Consider the following 20,554-nt stretch of genomic DNA (forward strand, 5'->3'; position numbering starts at 1 on the left):
GGGGGGATGTGAGGGAGGAGACTATGGTGGAAACTGCCAGTGGAGGAAAGCCAGGCAGCCATGGAAGCAAGGCGATGCTGCTGAGTCACACGCAGAGGGTGGAGCCATCGCCATAGCCTCTCTCTCCCCACATGCCAGCACCAGCAGCTGAACAATAGAGAGGCTGGCCCATCAAACACCTGATGCACTGAACTACAGAGTAGGACCTCCCAGGGTACCCTTTTAAGTGCCTGATGTGCCAATCTACAAAGTAGGAGCCCAGCCAAGGTGGCTCCTCTATGTGCCTGACGCGCCTAACAATAGAGAACGATCCCAGGCAAGGGAGCCCTGTAAGTTCCTGAATGGGCAGAGCTATAGAGAAAGACTGGCCAAAGAGACCTTCTGATCACCAGCTACAAGAGACTCGAAAAAAGAGTCTGAGGGCCACAACTCCTGCAGCAGAGGCAGTCTGTGTCCCTGCACACTTGGTGCCGCCAGGATCCCTGCAAGCCAAGCAGCTGTGCCACCTTCAGAACTACCACAGGCAAAAAAAAAAAAAAAAGCCTTGGGTCTATGCACGCAGGGTCACTTCGGTCATGTCCAACTCTTTGCGACCCTGTGGACTGTGGCCTGCCAGGCTTCTGCATCAGCGGGGTCCTCCAGGCAAGAATAATGGAGCGTATTGGCCAGCACTGATTGCCAAACCCTTCTAAAGCACTATATTTCATGCTGCCCTAGCTATCAACTCCCCTGAGTACAGGGTGCGGCCAGAACCCCTGCAACCCAAGCAGCTGCACCACCTCCAAACCTGGCCCGCACTGGGGCAAACACAAGCCCTCCAGGGCAGCCTCAGGAGCAAACCTTAGTAGACGACCCACATGCAGAGGTGGAAATGAACCCACAATTGAAACTCAGGGGCAGTGCAGCTAAGGAAGAAGACCCAAAACCTTCCCACCAGCTATACAAGCTGCAGATTAAAACCACACAATCAACTAGGCAGACTCTGTGTCTAAGGTATATAGAAAAGGACACTGAGAGCTCCCACAAAAGAAAACGCCCCAGTTCTGATAGCTGTGGACACTGGAGGTAAGAACACACAAGAGTAGAACCAGATTAGAATCTGAGCTGCCCCCAAAGCAGGTCCAGAGACCAATCCAGAGACCAGTACAGTGTTGGAGGGCATCCTAGGGAGGAGAGATGGACCGTGACTCCCAGTGAGGGGAAGGACTCTGACGGCAGTGACTCAAGAGAAATATTTATTATTCTTATGTTTTGAAATATTCTATAGATTCTTTGGGATTTTTTAAATTTTCTTTTTTTTTCTTTTCTCCCCCCTACCACTACTGTAGTTGTCGATTTTACTGGCAGTATGAAATCTAATTAAGCTTTTGAGCTTTTCTTTTTTCTCAGTCACTTTTTTACTGTTATAAACCTCTGCCTCTACATAGGGCTTTTGCACTTCTGTGCAGTTTTCCTTTTTTTCCTTTCTTCTTCCATTTTTTTTCTTCATTCTTTTTTTAATTCTAATATTTTTAAACCTATTACTATTTTTCTACATTTATTCCTTTGTTTGCTTTTCCTACTATTCTTTGCCCCTTGGAGTTAATCTGTAACATATATAAATCTTTTTTAAGTACCTCCATCTAACTTTGCATGTCTATTCTTCCTTTCCTTTCCTCTCAAAACATGTTAGTTTTGTTTTTATTGCTTTATTCCCCACTTGGCACCTTGCTTTAGTTTTCTTTTCCAGTTTGTGCTACAGTTAGTTTTGTTCTTAACTGGTAGATATAATTTTTGGTTTCCTTTGTATGCCGGGTCAATCTATTGTACTTTATTTTTGTGGGACTGTTTTAATTTTGCTATAAGTGTATATGTATATGGGTGTGAAAGTGAAGTAGCTCAGTCGTGTCTGACTCTTTGCAACCCCCGTGGACTACAGCCTACCAGGCTCCTCTGTCCATGGGATTCTTCAGGCAAGGATACTGGACTGGGTTGCCATTTCCTTCTCCAGGGATCTTCCCGACCCAGGGATCAAACGGCATATGCTTTACTGTCTGAGCCAGCAGGGAAGCCGTATATGGGTATATGCAGTCACAATTTTTATTGTCATTATAAAACTCTGCCTCTACATTGGGCTTCTGCAGTTCTGTGGAGTCTTCCTTTTTTTTTTCCTTTTTACATCCTTCCATTTTTTCTTTTCTCTTTTCTATCATTTTTAATTTTTAATCCTATTGTATTTTTTCTACATTTATGCCTTTGTATGCCTTTTCTACTGTTCTTTTCTCCTTGTGGTTAATCTTTAATTTATATAAATCTTCTTTATCTATATCTGTTCAACCTTACGTATCTATTTGTTCTTTCTTTTCTTTCTTTCCTTTCTTCTGAACATATTTGTTAGTTTTGTTTTCATTGCTTTATTCCCCACTTGGCACTTTGCTTTAGTTTTGTTTTCCAGTTTGTGCTTTAGGTAGTTTTGTATCTAAGTGGTAGATATAAATGTTGATTTCCTTTGTTCACTGGGTCAATCTACTGTACCTTATTTTTGCTGGACTGCTTTGATTTTGCTTATGGGTATATATGTGTATATTCCATTATTTTAATTATTATTTGCCTGATTTCATAACAGCCATTTGTCTGGGGTTCATCTTTGCTTTCTTGTTTGCAGGAATTTGTTTTAATATCATTTAATGCCAAAACAGAACACTTGTGGAATCTTTGTTCCTGACCAGAGATCAAGCCCTGAGCCTTTAGAGTGGGACCACTGACTCCAAGACTCTAGACTACCAGAGAACTAACTCTGCTGCTGCTGCTAAGTCACTTCAGTCGTGTCTGACTCTGTGTGACCCCAGAGACAGCAGCCCACCAGGCCAGGCAAGAACACTGGAGTGGGTTGCCATTTCCTTCTCCAATGCATGAAAGTGAAAAGTGAAAGGGAAGTCGCTCAGTCGTGCCCGACTCTTAGCGACCCCATGGACTGTAGCCTAACAGGCTCCTCTGTCCATGGGATTTGCCAGGCAAAAGTACTGGAGTGGGGTGCCATTGCCTTCTCCGGAGAACTAACTCTAGGTAGTATCAAATAGTGAGAACTCACACGAAGGAAACCACGTGAATACAACACCTGGCATCACCCAACCACCAGTAGCACCCTGTGCAGGACGCCTCATCTAAATAACAAACAAAACAAAAATACAAACTCAATCATCAGCAGACAGGATTACCACCTCACTCAGCCTTGCCCATCAGGGGAAAAACAAGCAAACAAATAAACAAACAAAAAAAAACTCAGCAAAAATCTCATCCTATAGGAAGCTTATACAAACTACTGGATCAAACTTAGGAGAGCAAAAACCAAAAGGAAGAAAGAACTCAACCTTGAAGCCTGGGAAAAGGAGACCTAAAAAACAATTAGTTAAAAAAAAATAATGAAAAGGCAAAGAAATGCTACACAAATCAGAGAACAAGCCGGAAACACAGAAGTCCAAATAAATGAAGAGGAAATAGGCAAGCTACCTGAAAAAGAATTCAGAATAATCATAGTAAAGATGATCAGAAACCTTGAAAACAAAATGGAGAAAATGCAAGAATCAATTAAGAAAGACCTAGAAGAATTAAAGAATAAACATACGAAGACAAACAACACAATTACTGAAATTAAAAATACTCTAGAAGGAATCAATAGCAGAATATCTGAAGTAGAAGAATGATTCAGTGAGCTGGAAGATAAAATGGTATAAATAACTTCTCAAGAGAAGAATAAAATAGAAAGAACGAAGAGAATTGAGGATAGTCTCAAAGACCTCTGGGACAATATCAAAAAGGCCAACATTCAAATCACACAGGCCCCAAAAGAAGAAGAGAGAAAGGTATGAGAAAAATTTTGAAGAGATTATAGTTGAAAATTCCCCCAACATGGAAAAGAAAATAGCCAATCAAGTCCAAGAGGCACAAAGAGTCCCATACAGGATAAACCCCTAGGAGAAATACGCCAAGACACATACGAATTAAACTAACAAAGACTAAACACAAAGAAAGAATATTTAAAGCAGCAAGGGAGAAGCAGCAAGTAAGCCAGAAAGAAAAACACCAATACAGTACACTATCAAATATATATGGAATTTAGAAAGATGGTAACGATAACCCTGTATGTGAGACAGCAAAAGAGACACAGATGTATAGAACAGTCTTTTGGACTCTGTGGGAGAGGGCGAGGGTGGTATGATTTGGGAGAATGACATTGAAAACATGTATAATATCACATATGAAACAAATCGCCAGTCCAGGTTTGATGCATGAGACAGGGTGCTCAGGGCTGGTGCACTGGGATGATCCAGAGGGATGAGATGGGGAGGTAAGTGGGAGGGGGGTTCAGGATGGAGAACACGTGTACACCCGTGGTGGATTCATGTCAATGTATGGCAGAACCACTACAATATTGTAAAGTAATTAGCCTCCAATTAAAATAAATAAATTTATATTTAAAAAAAAAAAGAAGCAGCAAAAAAAAGATAAAGTTAAAAAAGGTGGGGCATAGAAGGAACCTACCTCAACATAGTAATGCCCATATATGATAAGCCTACAGCAAATATTATTCTCAATGGTGAAAAACTGAAAGCATTCCCCCTAACATCAGGAACAAGACAAGGGTGTGCACTTTCACCACTAGTATTCAACATAGTTCTGGAAGTCCTAGCTACAGCAATCAGAGAAGAAAAGGAAATAGAAGGAATCCAGATTGGAAAGGAAGTAAAGCTCTCACTGCTTGCAGATGACATGATACTGTACATAGAAAACCCTAAAGATAGTATCAGAAAGTTACTAGAGCTAATCAGTGAATTTAGCAAAGCCATAGGATAGAAAATCAATACACAGAAATCATCCGCATTTCTATATATTAACAATGAAATATCAGAAAGAGAAATTAGGGAATCAATCCTATTCACCACTGCAACAAAAAGAGTTAAATATCTAGGAATATACTTACCTAAGGAGACAACCTGCGGCTCAGATGGTAAAGCGTCTGCCTACAATGTGGGAGACCCGGGTTCGATCCCTGGGTCAGGAAGTTCCCCTGGAGAAGGAAACGGCAACCCACTCCAGTATTCTTGCCTGGAGAATCCCATGGACAGAGGAGCCCAGTAGGCTACAGTTGGACACGACTGAGCAACTTCACTTCACTTCAAGAAGACAAAATAACTGTACACAGAAAATTATAGAACACTGATGAAAGATGACATAAACAGATGAGAGATATTCCATGTTCCTGGGTAGGCAGAATCAATATTGTGAAAATGAGTATACTACCAAACATGCAATCCCTATCAAATGGCATTTTTCACAGAATTAGAACAAAAAATTTTCCAATTCATATGGAAACACCAAAGACCCTGAATAGCCAAAGAAGTCTTGAGAAAGAAGAATGGAGCTGGAGGAACCATCCTTCCTGTTTTCAGATTATACTACAAAGCTACAGTCATCAAGACAGTATGGTACTGGCACAAAAACAGAAATACAGATCAATGGAACAAGATAGAAAGCCCAGAAATAAACCCATGCACCTATGGGTGCCTTATTTTTTACACAAGAGGCAAGAATATACAATAGGGCAAAGACATCCTCTTCAATAAATGGGGCTGGGAAAACTGGACAGCTACATGTAAAAGAATGAAATTAGAACACTTTCTAACACCATACACAAAGATAAACTCAAAATGGATTAAAGACCTAAATGGAAGACCAGAAACTTAACTTAGAGGAAAACACAGGCAGAACACTCGGTGACATAAATCAAAGCAAGATCCTCTATGACCCACCTCCTAGAGTAATGGAAATAAAAACAAAAGTAAACAAGTGGGCCCTGATTAAACTTATAAGGTTTTTCACAGCAAAGGAAACTACAAACAAGGTGAAAAGACAACCCTCAGAATGGGAGAAAATAACAGCAAATGAAACAACTGACAAAGGGTTAATTTCCAAAATATACGAACAGCCCATACAACTCAATGCCAGAAAAAACAAACAACCCAATCAAAAAGTGGGAAAAAGATCTACACAGACATTTCTCCAAAGAAGACATACAGACGGCTAACAGACACATGAAAAGATGCTCAACATCACTCATTCTCAGAGAAATGCAAATCAAAGTCACAATGAGATATCACCTCACACCAGTCAGAACGACTATCATCAAAAAATCTACAAACAATAAATGCCGGAGAGGGTGTGGAGCAAAGGGAACTCTTTGAACTGTTTGTGAGAATCTAAATAGATACAGCCATTATGGAAGACGGTATGGAAATTCCCTAAAAAACTAGGGATAAAACCACCATATGACTCAGCAATCCCACTCCTAGGCATATACCCTGAGGAAACCAAAATTGAAAGAGACACGTGTATCCCATTGTTCACTGCAGCACTATTTACAATAGCTGGAACATGGAAGCAACCTAGATGTCCATCGACAGATGAGTGGATAAAGAAGCTGTAGAACATATACACAATGGAATATTTCTCAGCCACAAAAGGGAACGCATTTGAGTCAGTTCTGATGAGGTGGATGAACCTAGAACCTATTATACAGTGTAAGGTAAGGAAGAAAGATAAATATTGTATTCTAACACATATATACGGAATCTACAAAAATAGTACTGAAGAATTTATTTACAGGGCAGAGGATGAGATGTATAGAAAGAGTAACATGGAAACTTACATTACTGTATGTAAAATAGATAACCAACACGAATTTGCTTTATGGCTCAGGAAACAGGGGCTCTATATAAACCTAGAGAGGTGGGATGGGGAGAGAGATGGGAGGGAGGTTCAAAAGGGAGGGGATATATGTATACCTATTACTGATTCATGTTGAGGTTTGACAGAAAACAACAAAATTTTGTAAAACATTTACCCTTCAATTAAAAAATAAATAAATTTTTTAAAATGTACCCAGTTAACATCCTTACAACCTGACAATGAATCAAGCTCACACTGGGCTCTCTTGCCACGAGCAGCCTCTGCGGTGAATCTGTGTGTGTCAGAGGTGAACTCCAGGTAGGTTTTTCTCCAGCTGGCTCGATCTGTCTTAGAATTAGTGGGTATTTCTCCCAGATTTTTGATTCAATTGTTTTTAAGTCTAATATCTCAGTGTTTTTATGAAGTTTTCATTTCATCTCAAGAAACACTGATCAGAAGCTCATCTCTGACCACAATGAGAATTCTTTAAAATCTTTAAAATATTCCAAGAATGAGTTTTAGTTTCTATGACAATTTATTGATGCTATATTACTCACATAGTCCATAAAGTGCTTCCTACTTAGCGGATTTCAATTATGTCATCCTTGTCCTTGTGAATCACCACCCTTTCCTAACTGGGCAGCAGCATCATTGTATGTTTAAAAAATAAATTATTTCCACACAGCTTATAAACTGTAATTTAGGAAACACTTCCATTCTGGCCAATATAATTATCTACTGAAAATATTAGACATTCAGTAGACAAATGTCTACTGCAAATTAGACATTTTCTTATAACTTCTATGAGAACTTTAACTATGCAATCGCTTATTCTTTATTTACTGGGTATTCATACATCATTAGGGTATTTCCTTTCTGCCTTACTTGTATTTTGCTTTGCTCCAATGTATTGGGAAAAAAATAATTACATAACTAAAACACAAGGTTTTAAGAAACAAATATATAATATTATTATTATATGCTCTATCCTAAACAACTGGTCTGTCTTTTACCTCCCTTTTGCTCAAAATTCTGTGAATATCACAATGAATAACAGAATAAAAGAGCAACAATGTTAATATTTATTTTCCAATAATTATGCTTTATTACTATAAATTTTATGAAAAGACTAAAAAGTATCTGATATTTATGCTTCATAAACTTGATTTTTAAGGTGAATGTTTCTCATATCATCCAGCATTTATCATATACTGACATTTTTATTATTCAAAAATTCTCACATGAGAACAGTTCATCTGGAATATTGCAACTATTATGCATCATTAATACACGAATGCATTATTTATCATTGTGAATGATGTTCTGAAATGAGAGTCAGTGAAGATAAAACATTGCTCTATCATGTTTCATTATGGGAAGAAATACTTTTAATTACAGTGATGTCACAGAAATTGGAAGAGACAGAATTCTTGATACTGTTCTACCCACCAGTAGGGAAAAATCAACAGTGTTATTTCATAGGTACAGTACATACAGAACAGTCATAGAAATAGAGAACCACTGGAGTGCTGGGCTGAAATAAATCTTAAAAGATCCTATTACTGTATCTGCCCTGAGCCCACAAAACGAGTAACACCAGAAAGTCATGTGTGAAGCAACAAACCATTAAACAAGAATCCTGTTTTTTTTACCAAATTTTCCTTTTTGAGGGACCACTTCATTACTATTGATAAATGATTGGTCTAAGACAATCATTGGTCTCCTTTGAACTTGACATAAATTCGAGTTTGTATGTGTGTATGTATGTGTACAAAAGCATCATTCCATAGATGTGGAAGTTTCAGTGGAAGTGAAGATGTGGAAGTTTAGACCCTATAACTGGTCTAAATATATGAAGGCTGTGGATACACTGCTTTTATAACCCACTATTTTATAGATGTCTCTCATAAATTCATTTTGGGTAGTTTTTCCCTCGATTCATTTGAGACTCAGATATATCATCAGATCATCTGCAACTAGAAATGTAATATGCAAACTTAACTCTATATGCCTAATAACACTGGCCTGTTCCTCCAGCCCACACATGCAGAGCAGAGATACTGAAACTGAGGATGCGTGTTTAACTTATATCCACCTCAAACCACTAGCATCTCCCCTGTAAATATAAGGTGCTGAGTTTTGAACTGAAGTGTGTGAGTATATGTGAGAGTGTGAGTGTGTTTGTAAAATAAATATTCAGGAGATATCCAACAATTCTTATTTTATTATTTTTTTAAAAATAGATTGTAAGTTTTGTAAAGTGATTTTTCCCTATTTTCAGAGATGTCAAAAGGATTTTTCTCCTGAGCTCTACAAATATGAAGAACTAAACTAATTGAGTTTTTGGTATTGAGCCATTCTTGAATTCCTGGAATAAACCCCACTTGGTTATGATGTATGTCTTAAGGCAACACTGTTTTCTGTTAAAACATTTTACTTTGGATTTGTGTGTCAATATTCATATTTTAAATTGTTATACAATTTTTCAAAATAATTTTTTAAGATTTTAGAATCCATGTTATACTTACTTAACAAAATAAATTTGAAAATTTCCCACTTTCCCTATCTTTGGAATAATTTAAGCTGCATAGTTAAATTGGGGTTTATCTAATGCTGGTGCATTTTTTTATCAGGAAATTCTTTCATTTATGACAAGTAGTCTGTTAAGGCTTTCTGTAGTGTATTTAATTTTTCTACAGAATGATTCATTTCATGAAGATTTCTAAATCTAGTTGCATATAATTGAGCAAATGGTCCTTTAGGATTTAATTTACTAAATTTATACAAAATTTTGACTGTTCCCCCTTTCATATCCTTATGTAACCTCTAATGTTTTAATATTTGTACTTTCTCTGTTGATTTTTTTCAAGAAATCAATTTTAAATTAATTCGTTTTTATCTTTATTAATCCTATCCTGTTGCTTTTTCTTATTTACTTTGCTCTTCTAGTTTCTATCTGCTTGCTTAATTCATTTTATTTTCTTTTTAATTTTTATTAACACATGCATTAGATGCTAAAAGTTTTCTCCTGGTAACCTTCTTAGCTATGCCTACACATTCTAAAATATCCTGTATTCATTTTTACTATATTCAAGAAATTCTTCCATTTTAGTTTCTTTTTCCTTTGACCTAACATTTATTTAATAGTGTGCTTTGCAATTTTCAAGTAAAAGGAACATAAAAGTCCCTTTGGGAGCTTCTTTTTTAATTTTTAGTTTTGTTTTTAAAGGTCCTGTTTGTTTTATTGCTGTTCTTTGGAACTGACTGAGCTTTTCTATGTGGGCTAAAACGGGGTCAGTATTCTTTAATGTTGTATCATGTTTTGATACGAGAGTGTCATGTTGGTCTCATAAATAAGTTAGGAAATATTCCTTCTGCATCAATCAACTGAAGAAGATTATAAAGAATTAGTATAGTGTCTTCCTTAAATGTTTGATAGAATTCACCAGTGAATAATCCACTGGGCCCGATGCTTTCAGTCTGGAACGTTATTGAATGAATGCATATAAATATATCTGGATACAGTATTGCTTTTATTATTTCCAAAGATCTGCTAGGGAAATTAAGAACAAGAAAAATAAAACTTTTTATTTTCACTTATTCATTCTCTGATCCTCTTCCTTTCTTGCTAAAAATCTGAGTTGCTGACCTATATATTTTCCTTATTACTAAAGAACTTATTTAACATTTCTTACAAAGCAGGTCTACTGGCAAAAAAAAGCTCCCTGAATTTCTGTTTGTCTGAGAAACTCTATCTAATCTTCACTTTTGATGAGCAGTTTTGCAGGATACTGAATTCTAGGTTGGTAGAGTGTTGTTGTTGTTTTCCCTCAACACTAAATACTTCACTACTGTCTCTTCTTGTTTCCAATGGTGTTTTGAGAAGTTGAGTATAATGCTTATCTTTGCTCCTCTACAGGGACATCTGGCATCTCTCTGGGCTTTTTAATTTTCTGTACACTGAAAATGATACACCTACATGTAGGGGTTTTTCATTTATTCTGCTTATTATTCTCTGAACTTCCTGTATCTGTGGCTGTCTGACATTAATTTGCCTAAATCATCAGTCTTTATTATTTCATATATTTCTTCTATTCCTTTCTTCATGATCCTAGAGAACTTCTGTAGTTGCCCTATAGTTCTTAGATACTCTATTCTGTTTGGTTTTTCTTTCAGTAATTTTCCTTTTTGTTACCAGTCTTGCAGGCTTCTTTTGAAGTACTCGCAAGCTCAGAAATTGTTTGCTCGGCAAATTCCCATTTATTCATAAGCCTATCAAAGGCATTCTTGATTTTGGTTCCAATGTCTTGGATCTCCAGCATTTCTTTTCCATCATTTCCTGGAATTTCCACCTCTTTGCTTACATTGCCCATCTGTCCTTGCAGGCTATCTACCTTATTCATTGAAACCATTAGCACAGTAATCATGTTTCTTATAAACTCCTGGTTTAACAGTTGTAAGGCTGATGGATAGATATTATGCTGTTCCTTACCCTCTCTCTGACACAGAAAATTACATTGATATACATAAAGTAAAATTGTAAATGATTATATAAATAAATGTAATTAGATTGCTCCACTTATATAGTATATATAAATTATACATGATTATTTATAAATTATACATGGTTATATACAAATTATGTATGATTACATATATAATTATATTCATATATATAACTCTGTGTGTGTGTGTATAGTTAAAAAGCAAAGAGACAAATAAGGAGCAGAATTAAGTCTATAGGCAACAAATAAACAGATAAAGATTGAAACGACCTTTCTTGTATCCTGGGGAAAGGAGGGTGGGACAGCACAGCTTTTGTAACTTCATGGTCCAATAGCAACTTGTTCCGCGGTTTTCACCCATTGGTCAAAGCAAGGACTTTTTGATATGAGATCTATTGGTTGTCTCCCTGCCCTGCTTTTACCTGGCCCTTCTCTATCCTTTGCGCCAACAACCTTGCTCCATCTGAACTGGATTGCCAACAATTTTCCCTCAGAGGAGGACTCGGTCATTGGAAGAGCCTTACTGGTTAGTTTCACAAGTCTACAGGCCAAGATTGCTCTAGAAACATCCCTCCATAGCACAATTCCTTTGCTTCTTTCTAGTTTTAGCTGCCAGTTTCACGTAGCCCCCCATGATTTCTAGTTAATACTTGTTACCAGTTTCCAAAGATGGCAGAAATCATGTTGCCTTCCCTGTACTACCTCGCTTCACTTACTGACACCAGATTTGGGATAACTTGTCACCTAGGTTTTCTCAGATATTATATTGTCTGTGGGTTTCATGTTTTGCCATCAGCATAGGTCTGTTTTTATGGAGAGATTCAAAAAGAGTAACAACTATGCCTCCTTAATAACTTCTATTTTCTCCATAAACTTTTAATAATAATAAGATGGGTATCTCTGAAAATCACTAAAATACAGAAACAAAAATGTATTTCATATAAAGAGTGCACAGTAAGTATCCATAATTGTGAATTACAAATAACCAATTAAACATATCAGACATGTGTTAACATTTTTTGCAAGAAAATCTATGCTGGAATTATGAAACATTCTCTTTCAGGAAGAGATTAGCCTGAATAAGTATCCTAGGAGACTGAAACAGTCTTTTGAAAAAGTCAGTCTTGCATTGATTGATTAGAAGATTCTGTAGCTTAAGATATTTCTGGGATCATTTCCAGGAACACATACATAATTTACAGTGACTGACCACTCAATGCTAACAATAATTCTGTTCTCCCAACCTTTATAATAAATGCAGGAGAACCAATTTGAGAGGATAAAAAAAAGGCAATCTCTCATTTTCTACCAATGAATGTCAAATTCAAATGCATCTGCCTCAAACATATCAGTATCTAAGTTTGATAGTTTAAACATGAAATGAAATCTACAACTTTGACTCTTTGTTATTATAGAAAATTAGAAGTGTATTTTATAAAAAGTATGTCCTAAGACTAGTGGTTCCCTTTCAAATTTAATAATCTATTAAATGTTATAACTCACTTACTTCTGCTTCGTACTAAGAAATAAGAACATAAATGATCTATACCCAGGGTCCTCAGAGAATTCAGAAGCTGCTACGTGTAGCTGGGAGTATACATGCTTACAATTTCAGGGAGAGAAGGTGCTGTGGATATTACACAGAATTAAGCCCAACTGACAATATAATAGCAACATAAACAAATTCTTTGAGAAAAACAGTCCATAAGAGGGACTACTGTAGATAGACTTTGAAGGACAAGCAGTATTTCACCAGCAGGAAAACTAAAGAAAGGATATACAATTTAGTGAGAACAAAGTAAAATGGAAGTATGAAAAAAGCAAAATACTGACATAGAAGGGAATTGTCAAGTAACCTGAGTAGGGCAAAGAAAAGAGGATGTATGCTGTAAGAAATATAAAAAAAAAAAAAGTTCAGATCAGTTTACTAGACTTCAACTGCTATTTTAGTCTATGCTTGATAATTTCAGTGTCTCATCCTAAACACAAGTTTTCAGATAAACCAAAAAGAATAAGGGAGCACAACAAGAACAAAAAAATGGCTGAAATGGTCAGTGCACCATGTCATCAGTCACAACTAATAGCCAAGTAGCCCTTGATGTACATAACTGTGTAAGTTTTTGCTGAAGTATCAGTGATTACAGTATTATATTTGTTTCAGGTACACTAACAGAGTATATTTGATGGCAATGAGGAGATACCCCTCATCCAAGGTAAGGAGCAGCGGTTGCACTTTGCTGGAGCAGCTGTGAAGAGATACCCCACATCCAAGGTAAGAGAAACCCAAGTAAGATGGTAGGTGTTGCAAGAGGGCATCAGAGGGCAGACACACTGAAACCATAATCACAGAAAACTAGTCAGTCTAATCACACTAGGACCACAGCCTTGTCTAACTCAATGAAACTAAGCCATGCCCTGTGGGGCCACCCAAGATGGGCAGGTCGTGGTGGAGAGGTCTGACACAATGTGGTCCACTGGAGAAGGAAATGGCAAACCACTGTAGTATTCTTGCCTTGAGAACCCCATGAACAGTATGAAAAAGCTAAATGATAGGATACTGAGAGAGGAACTCCCCAGCTTGGTAGGTGCCCAATATGCTACTGGAGATCAGTGGAGAAATAACTCCAGAAAGAAAGAAGGGATGGAGCCAGAGCAAAAACAATACCCAGCTGTGGATGTGACTGGTGATAGAAGCAAGATCCGATGCTGTAAAGGGCAATAGTGCATAGGAACCTGGAATGTTAGGTCCATGAATCAAGGCAAATTGGAAGTGGTCAAACGAGAGATGGAAAGAGTGAACGTTGACATTCTAGGAATCAGCGAACTAAAATGGACTGGAATGGGTGAATTTAACTCAGATGACCATTATATCTACTACTGTGGGCAGGAATCCCTTAGAAGAAATGGAGTAGCCATCATGGTCAACAAAAGAGTCTGAAATGCAGTACTTGGATGCAATCTCAAAAACGACAGAATGATCTCTGTTCGTTTCCAAGGCAAACCATTCAATATCACAGTAATCCAAGTCTATGCCCCAACCAGTAACGCTGAAGAAACTGAAGTTGAATAGTTCTATGAAGACCTACAAGACCTTTTGGAACTAACACCCAAAAAAGATGCCCTTTTCATTATAGGGGACTGGAATGCAAAAGTAGGAAGTCAAGAAACACCTGGAGTAACAGGCAAATTTGGCCTAGGAATGCGGAATGAAGCAGGGCAAAGGTTAATAGAGTTTTGCAAAGAGAACGCACTGGTCATAGCAAACACCCTCTTCCAACAACACAAGAGAAGACTCTACACATGGACATCACCAGATGGTCAACACCAAAATCAGATTGATTATATTCTTTGCAGCCAAAGATGGAGAAGCTCTATACAGTCAGCAAAACAAGACCGGGAGCTGACTGTGGCTCAGATCATGAGCTCTTTATTGTCAAATTCAGACTCAAATTGAAGAAAGTAGGGAAAACCACTAGACCATTCAGGTATGACCTAAATCAAACCCCTTGTGATTATACAGTGGAAGTGAGAAATAGATTTAAGGGACTAGATCTGATAGATAGAGTGCCTGATGAAATATGGACAGAGGTTCGTGACATTGTACAGGAGACAGGGATCAAGACCATCCCCATGGAAAAGAAATGCAAAAAAGCAAAATGGATGTCTGGGGAGACCTTACAAATAGCTGTGAGTGAACTCCAGGAGTTGGTGATGGACAGGGAGGCCTGGCGTGCTGCGATTCATGGGGTCGCAAAGAGTCGGACACGACTGAGCGACTGAACTGAACAGAGTATATTAAACAGAATGTTCTGCTTATGTTCACTTCTAGGATTTTATGGCTTCAGGTCTAAGATTTAGCTCTTTTATCCACTTTGAATTTAGTTTGTATATGGTGTATGGAAACATTCTAATCTCATTCTTTTACAAGTAACTGTCCAGTAGTCCCAGCACCACATAGTGAAGAGACTGTTTTTAATCCATTGTATATTCTTATCTCATTTGTCATAGACTACTTGACAGTAGGTGCCTGGCTTTATCTGTGGGCTCTCTATTCTATTCCATGATGCTATTGCTGCTGCTAAGTCACTTTGGTCGTGTCTGACTCTGTGCGACCCCAGAGACAGCAGCCCACCAGGCTCCCCCATCCCTGGGATTCTCCAGGCAAGAACACTGGAGTGGGCTGCCATTTCCTTCTCCAATGCATGAAAGTAAAAAGTGAAAGTGAAGTCACTCAGTCACGTCCGACTGCTAGCGACCCCATGGACTGCAGCCTACCAGGCTCCTCCGTCCATGGGATTTGCCTGCCAAGAGTACTGGAGTGGATTGCCATTGCCTTCTCTGATTCTGCTCCGTAGATCTATGTATTTCTTTTTATGCCAGTACCACGTTGTTTTGATTACTAAAGCTTTGTAGTCTAGTCTGAACTCAGGAGCATAATACCGCCAGCTTTATTCTTTTTTCTCAAAACTGCTTTGGCAATTCAGGGCTCTTTGTGTTTCCATATACATTTTAGGATTATTTTTTCTAGCTCTGTGGTAAATGTCATGGGTATGTGACAGGGATTCAGTTTAGTTGCTCAGTCATGTCCGACTCTTTGTGACTCCCATGGACTGCAGCACACCAGGCCTCCCTGTCTATCACCAACTCCTGGAGTTTAGTCAAACTCATGTCCATTGAGACAGTGATGCCACCCAACAATCTTATCCTCTGTCATTCCCTTCTCCTCCTACCTTCAATCTTTCCCAGCATCACGTGGCCAAAGTATTGAAGTTTCAGTTTCAGCATCAGTCCTTCCAATGAATGTTTAGGACTGATTTCCTTTAGGATTGACTGGTTAGATCTCCTTTCAGTCCAAGGGACTCTCAAGAGTCTTCTCCAACACCACAGTTCAAAAGCATCAACTTTTTGGCACTCAGCTTTCTTTATACTCCAACTCTCACATCCATACATGCTACTGCTGCTGTTGCTAAGTCGCTTCAGTCGTGTCCAACATGACTACTGGAAAAACCATAGCCTTGACTAGATGGACCTTTGTGGGCAAAGTCATGTCTCTGCTTTTTAATATGCTATCTAGGTTGGTCATAACTTTCCTTCCAAGGAGTAAGCGTCTTTTAATTTCATGGTTGTAGTCACCATCTGCAGTGATTTTGGAGCCCAAGAAAATAAAGTCTGTCACTGTTTCCACTGTTTCCCCATCTATTTGCCATGAAGTGACGGGACCAGATGCCGTGTAGATTGCTTTAGGTAGAAGAGACATTTACCAATATTATTTCTTCCAATTTATGAATGAAATATATTTCTTTGTATCATCTTCAATTTCCTTCAACAAATTTTTATAGTTTTCATTGCAAAGGTCTTTTACCTCCTTAGTTTATTCCTGGGTATTTTATAATTTTTGATGCAATTTTAGAGAGGATTGTTTCTATGTCTTCTGTTTCTGACATTTGATCATTAGCAAACAGTAAACAGGGCTGGAGTGTTCACTGGGCTCAGGCTGTGGCATGCAATAGGGAAGGTAAGGGAAACTAAGCAGCCAGCTCCACAGTTTTCAATCTGCCCTCTCCACCCTGCTTTAGGAGCAAGCTAGTGCAGGCCCACAGCTCACAAGCAAAATCTGGGCTTCCCATAGCCCTCTAGTGAGTCCCACCAGCTCTCCAACCAGCAAAAGAGCTCAAGTTCCCTGTGCCAGACCCCTGGGCACACCCAACATGTGGCTGGAACTGCTCACTCCCCAGGACAAATCCCCACCTGTATCATTTCTCTTTTCCTCTGAGTCCCCTTCCAAAGGCACAGGTCTCCACCTGATCACTTCTCTTCCCTTCATACAAGATTCCATGTGTATCTTCTTACACCCTTGGTTGTATAGGACCCTTTGAGCCAGTTTCTAGTTAGTTTTCAGTGAGAAATGTTCCACATGTAAATGTATTTTTGATGTGCTTGTCGGGAGAAGTGAGCTCCACCTCCTTCTACTCCATCTTGATTGATCTCAACATTAACTGAATGCCTAGCCTATTTCAGTGCCTTGACTACTACATAACACACCTGCTAGAGAATCGGGAGAATTTATTTTTAGTACTGGAAATCAGCTCTTAAAGACCAAGGCAATGACAGCCAGTACACTGAAAAATCAAAACCTAGCTAACTGGCCTGCCTGGTTCTAGCCACTACAAAATACCAGCAACCACAGGGAATGTACTAAATATTAAATTCTTGATATGCTTTCTAGAATAGAAGAATATTTTTCACAACTGATATCTAGCACAGTAATTTTCACAAAGAGAATGCTCAATAAACATTTGTCAAATTAAAAATAAATCAAGGCAGGACTATAAAATGCATAATGTTATGTCACCCATCATTGTAATATTGGAAACATGACTTGGTACTAAATTATTTTAATAAATCATATATAGACATTGTTCACAGAATAATCAAAGGGGTACTATGTCATTAAGAATCAGGGATTCAGGTTTCCTGGGCTTGGAACGGAGACCAGGTTTGTGGCTGGGGGGCTTGAGCTGGTGCGGTTCCTGGGCAATGGCAATTTCCAAGTGCACGCCAGTGCCCGGTAGGGGACTGGGGAGCCTGGGTCTGCGGCTGGCCTTCTTGGGGGGTGGTCGTGGCATCTCAGCCGAGTTCATCTGCGGGGGGGCGGGGGGAGCATCAGGTGGTGGTGAGATGCAGACCATTTAATTTCGCAGAGCAGAAAGCTAATGCCCACTCGGTAGTAGAATGTGATCATGTGTGGAAGGAAGTTAGTGTTCAAACTGGAGGACCGGAGGACAAAAGCTCAAGGAAAACATACACTTTTGATATGGTTTTTGGAGCAAATACTAAGTAAATCGACGTTTCCTGAAGTAGTGTTTGTCCAATTCTGGATGAAGTTATTATGGGCAATAGTTGCACTATTTTTGCATGTGGCCAAACCGGCCACTGGAAAAACCTTTACAACGGAAGGTGAAAGTTCCCCTAATGAAGAGTATACCTGGGAACAGGATCCTCTGGCTGGTATAATCCCACTTACTCTTCATGAGATTTTTGAGAAACTTACGATAATGGTACTGAATTTTCAGCAAAAGTGTCGCTATTGGAAATCTATAATGAAGAGGTCTTTGATCTCCTTAATCCGTCTTCTGATGCTTCTGACAGACTGCAGATGTTTGATGGTCCCCGTAACAAGAGGGGAGTAATAATCAAAGGTTTAGAAGAAATTACAGTACACAACAAGGATCAAGTCTATCAAACTTTGGAGAAGGGGGCAGCAAAAAGGACAGCCGCAGCAACTTTGATGAATGCCTACTCTAGTCGATCCCACTCAGTTTTCTCTGTTAAAATACATACGAAAGAAACTACAGTTGATGGAGAGGCGCTTGTTAAAACTGGAAAGTTGAACTTGGTTGATCTTGCAGGCAGTGAGAACATTGGCCGTTCTGGAGCAGTTGGCAAGAGAGCTCGGGAAGCTGGAAATATCAGTCACCCCTGTTGACTCTGGGAAGGCCATTACTGCTCTTGTGGAAAGAACACCTCATGCTCCTTATCGAGAATCTAAACTGCCTAGAATCCTCCAGGACTCTCTTGGAGGATGTACACGAACATCTATCGTTGCAAGAGTTTCTCCTGCACCTCTCAACCTGGAGGAAACTCTGAGTCCACTGGAATATGCTCATCGAGCAAAGAACATACTCAATAAGCCTGAGGGTACCCAGAAACTCACCAAGGAAGTTCTGATTAAGGAATATACAGAAGAGATACAGCGTCTGAAACAGGATCTTGCTGCAACTCGTGAAAAAAAAATGGAGTGTACATTTCTGAAGAAAATTTTAGAGCTATGAGTGGAAAACTAACTGTTCAAGAGGAAGAAATTATAAAATTGGTTGACAAAATTGCTGCTGTTGAGGAAGAGCTAAATAGGGTTACAGAATTGTTTATGGAGAGTAAAAATGAACTTATCCAGCGCAAATCTGACCTGCAAAGTAAGACACAGGAACTTGAAGCCACTCAAAGACATGTGCAGGAAATGAAATTACAGCTTGTCGAAGAAGAATGTATCACCTCGGCGGCTTTGGAAACTACTGAGGAGAGACTTCATGATGCTGCCAACAGGCTGCTTAACACAGTGGAAGAAGCTAGAAAAGATGTATTTGGTCTCCATTCTAAACTGGATCGTAAGAAGGCAGTTGATAAGCATAATGCAGAAGACGTTTTTGGCAAAAACGAATAGTCTGTTTAATAACATGGAAGAATTAATTAAGGATGGCAGCATGAAACAAAAGGCCATGCTAGAAGTTCACGAGACCCCGTTCGGCACCCTGCTGACTTCCAGTGCGTCTGCATTAGACGCTATTAGTGCAGCGGCACTTGGATCTCTCACACTGATTCCGGAAAATGTGTCTACACTTGTTTCTCAGATGTCTAATATGATATTGAAAGAACAGTCGTTAGCAGCAAAAAGTAAAACTGTACTTCAGGAAGTGATTAACACAGGAAGCTATGAAACAGGAAGGGCTGGTTCCTTCAGAAAATTGCAAACAAAATCCCTCTCCTTGGACTGTACAGGAAGGAGCCCGGCAGCAAAGCCCAGGGCTCAGAACCCTGCAAGCTCCCCCTACCTGAGTCTTGCCACGACCTGGATGTTCTTCCCCTTTGCGTCAGCTGGCTGGATGGCATCACTGACTCAATGGACATGAGTCTGAGTGAACTCCGGGAATTGGTGACGGACAGGGAGGCCTGGCGTGCTACGATTCATGGGGTCGCAAAGAGCTGGACACGACTGAGCGACTGAACTGAACTGAAGATAGTGCTGTGGAAGCACAGAAAAGAGAGGTCCAAAGCAAGCCCCTTTCTCGGAGGAAGCACCCAGAATCGTCTTGAAGAATAATTAGGAAATGTTAAGGCTACCACAGGTACTAAATCGTGATGAAAAAGACAATGAATGTTACTTTAGGACTGAATTTATCCTTTGAGTGATGAGAACTCGTCCTCGCCAAATGATTCCAAGCAAGAAAGCAAGGTCAGATTTGCGTTTTCCGACCACGGTCCTGCAGTAGCTGTTGCAGGCTCAATCTACGTGGCTCAGCATCCCGCAGGCCTCTCTAGGAGGTTCTGCAAACACCCAAGACCATCAGCCTATAACTCCCTGCAGGCGACGCTACCCGGCTTTTCTCATGCTCAGTGACTGCCTGCTTCCATAGGAGTAGTACTCTGGGCGTTTTGGCAGTGTTTACGGTTACTCAACCTGATTAGATGTGGGTCGCAGACCCAGGGAATAAAGAATCATGGGCCTGTGCTTAAAAAAAAAAAAAAGAATCAGAGAATCAAAAGACTGAGGTGTTAAATGTGAAAAT

At 39.2% G+C, this 20,554-nt stretch overlaps 1 protein-coding gene and 1 pseudogene across 1 annotated transcript in view; one reads left to right on the top strand and one right to left on the bottom strand.

The window, feature by feature from the left end:
- The window catches only part of RYR2 (ryanodine receptor 2), an 814,256-nt gene that overhangs the window by 561,474 nt on the left and 232,228 nt on the right, over nt 1-20,554 (bottom strand). The window lies entirely within an intron of this gene.
- LOC102173638 lies at nt 17,655-20,385 on the top strand (annotated as a pseudogene).

The sequence above is a fragment of the Capra hircus genome, chromosome 28 (genome assembly GCF_001704415.2).
Source record: "Capra hircus breed San Clemente chromosome 28, ASM170441v1, whole genome shotgun sequence".
In the NCBI taxonomy this organism is placed as follows: domain Eukaryota; kingdom Metazoa; phylum Chordata; class Mammalia; order Artiodactyla; family Bovidae; genus Capra; species Capra hircus.